Genomic DNA, 3,728 nt, shown 5'->3' on the forward strand with positions numbered 1-3,728 from the left:
CTATTGACGTCATGTCCGCGTCACATGGCTGCGACGTAATATTATCTAAAACTGTTTGTGCGGTATTGTGTTGTTCTGTGCGGTATTGTGTTATTCTGTGTGGCGTCGTGTTGTTCTGTGCGGCGTCGTGTTGTTCAGTGCGACGTCGTGTTGTTCAGTGCGGCATGGTGTTGTTCAGTAAGGCATGGTGTTGTTCAGTGCGGCATGGTGTTCAGTGCGGCATAATGTTGTTCAGTGCGGCATAATGTTGTTCAGTGCGGCATGGTGTTGTTCAGTGCGGCATGTTGTTGTTCAGTGCGGCATGGTGTTGTTCAGTGCGGCATAATGTTGTTCAGTGCGCCATAATGTCGTTAAGTGCGGCATGGTGTTGTTCAGTGCGGGATGGTGTTGTTCAGTGCGGCATGGTGTTGTTCATTTCGGCATAATGTTGTTCAGTGCGGAATGGTGTTGTTCAGTGCGGAATGGTGTTGTTCAGTGCGGCATGGTGTTGTTCAGTGCGGCATGGTGTTGTTCAGTGCGGCATAATGTTGTTCAGTGCGGCATAATGTTGTTCAGTGCAGCATAATGTTGTTCAGTGCGGCATGGTGTTGTTCAGTGCGGCATGGTGTTGTTCAATGCGGCATGGTGTTGTTCAGTGCGGGATGGTGTTGTTCAGTGCGGCATGGTGTTTTTCAGTGCGGCATGGTGTTGTTCAGTGCGGCATGGTGTTGTTCAGTGCGACATGGTGTTGTTCAGTGCGGCATGGTGTTGTTCAGTGCAGGATGGTGTTGTTCAGTGCAGGATGGTGTTGTTCAATGCGGTATGGTGTTGTTCAGTGCGGGATGGTGTTGTTCAGTGCGGCATGGTGTTGTTCAGTGCGGAATGGTGTTGTTCAGTGCGGAATGGTGTTGTTCAGTGCGGCATGGTGTTGTTCAGTGCGGCATGGTGTTGTTCAGTGCAGGATGGTGTTGTTCAATGCGGGATGGTGTTGTTCAGTGCGGGATGGTGTTGTTCAGTGCAGGATGGTGTTGTTCAGTGCGGCATGGTGTTGTTCAATGCGGCATGGTGTTGTTCAGTGCAGGATGGTGTTGTTCAGTGCGGCATGGTGTTGTTCAATGCGGCATGGTGTTGTTCAATGCGGCATGGTGTTGTTCAGTGCGGCATGGTGTTGTTCAGTGCGGCATGGTGTTGTTCAGTGCAGCGTAATGTTGTTCAGTGCGGCATGATGTTGTTCAGTGCGGCATGGTGTTGTTCAGTGCGGGATGGTGTTGTTCAGTGCAGGATGGTGTTGTTCAGTGCGGCATGGTGTTGTTCAATGCGGGATCGTGTTGTTCAGTGCGGCATGGTGTTGTTCAGTGCGGCATGGTGTTGTTCAGTGCGGCATGGTGTTGTTCAGTGCGGCATAATGTTGTTCAGTGCGGCATAATGTTGTTCAGTGCGGCATAATGTTGTTCAGTGCGGAATGGTGTTGTTCAGTGCGGAATGGTGTTGTTCAGTGCGGCATGGTGTTGTTCAGTGCGGCATGGTGTTGTTCAGTGCGGCATGGTGTTGTTCAGTGCGGCATGGTGTTGTTCAGTGCGGGATGGTGTTCAATGCGGGATCGTGTTGTTCAGTGCGGCATGGTGTTGTTCAGTGCGGCATGGTGTTGTTCAGTGCGGCATGGTGTTGTTCAGTGCGGCATGGTGTTGTTCATTTCGGCATAATGTTGTTCAGTGCGGCATAATGTTGTTTAGTGCGGCATGGTGTTGTTCAGTGCGGGATGGTGTTGTTCAGTGCGTTATAATGTTATTCAGTGCGGCATGGTGTTGTTCAGTGCGGCATGGTGTTGTTCAGTGCGGCATGGTGTTGTTCAGTGCGGCATAATGTTGTTCAGTGCGGCATAATGTTGTTCAGTGCGGCATGGTGTTGTTCAGTGCGGGATGGTGTTGTTCAGTGCGGGATGGTGTTGTTCAGTGCGGCATGGTGTTCAATGCAGAATGGTGTTGTTCAGTGCAGGATGGTGTTGTTCAGTGCGGCATGGTGTTGTTCAGTGCGGCATAATGTTGTTCAGTGCGGCATGGTGTTGTTCAGTGCGGCATGGTGTTGTTCAGTGCGGCATGGTGTTGTTCAGTGCGGCATGGTGTTGTTCAGTGCGGCATAATGTTGTTCAGTGCGGCATGGTGTTGTTCAGTGCGGCATGGTGTTGTTCAGTGCGGCATAATGTTCAGTGCGGCATAATGTTGTTCAGTGCGGCATGGTGTTGTTCAGTGCGGGATGGTGTTGTTCAGTGCAGGATGGTGTTGTTCAGTGCGGCATGGTGTTCAGTGCGGGATGGTGTCTTTCAGTGCGGCATGGTGTCGTTCAGTGCGGCATGGTGTCTTTCAGTGCGGCATGGTGTCGTTCAGTGAGGCATGGTGTTGTTCAGTGCGGCATGGTGTTGTTTAGTGCGGCATGGTGTTGTTCAGTGCGGGATGGTGTTGTTCAGTGTGGCATGGTGTTCAGTGCGGCATGGTGTTGTTCAGTGCGGTATCGTGTTGTTCAGTGCGGAATCGTGTTTCTCAGTGCGGTATCGTGTTGTTCAGTGCAGTATCGTTGTGTTGTTCGTATTGTGTTGTGTTGTTCGTAATGTGTTGTGTTGTTCGTATTGTGTTGTGTTGTTCGTATTGTGTTGTGTTGTTCGTATTGTGTTGTGTTGTTCATATTGTGTTGTTCATATTGTGTTGAGTTGTTCGTATTGTGTTGTGTTGTTCGTATTGTGTTGCCTTTAACACTTAGCCTCTAACACTTAGCCTCTAACACTTAGCCTCTAGCATCTAGAAGGTAAATAAATAGGAAGGAAGGACTCACCGGTGACGTCTTCGCCCACGTCCAAGCGTTGTACTTTGTATTTTCATCCTTCTGACAGTGGAAAACATAGCCAACAAACACCGTGGAACCTAAACGAATGAAAGAAAACTATCATTTGGCCACAACCAACATTCACAGATACAACACAATGTGACGTGCGGGGTTGAGGTTAAAGGTTGAGTGAAGGGCCCTCGTTTTAAACTACTTTTTTGAAAAGGATTGGGAACAAGTAAGACGTATTTAATTTATTTAATGGGAAGTAGTAAGAGCTATTGAATTTAATCTATGTATTATATTCTATTGTATTGTATTCTGTTGTATTCTTTTGGATTGTATTCACACTAACCCCACTAAAACTTCAGCCCACAAAAACTCGCCTCTGGCGCCTAGCCTCTGGCACTTAGCCTCTAACACTTAGCCTTTAACACTTAGCCTTTAACACTTAGCCTTTAACACTTAGCCTTTAACACTTAGCCTAGAAGGTGAATAAATAGGGTTAAAGGTTGAGTGAAGGGACCTCGTTTTAAACTACTTTTTTGAAAAGGAGTGGGAACAAGTAAGACGTATTTAATTTATTTAATGGGAAGTAGTAAGACTTATTAAATTTATTTAATCTACTTTTCTTCCCAGGCAAAATTTGATGTGCTGCAATTCCAAATTTCCAAAGTGAATGAAGGAATGAAGTCCTTTAAATTATGATTTTGTATAAATACTAGGCATTAACACAAAATCGACGGCACAAAATGGGCAGACTTTACTTGTTTGAAAAGGACTGGTTACAAGACAGACTTTTTTAATTTATTTAATGGGAAGAAGACTTATTTAGTTTAATTGATCTATTTTTGTTCCCTGGCAAAATTCGATTTGCTGCAATTCCAAATTTCCAAAGTGAATGAAGGAAAGAAGTCTTTTAAATTATGATT

Source organism: Syngnathus floridae, chromosome 2 (assembly GCF_059516105.1).
Source record: "Syngnathus floridae isolate MCC-2025c chromosome 2, RoL_Sflo_1.0, whole genome shotgun sequence".
Classification (NCBI taxonomy): Eukaryota; Metazoa; Chordata; class Actinopteri; order Syngnathiformes; family Syngnathidae; genus Syngnathus; species Syngnathus floridae.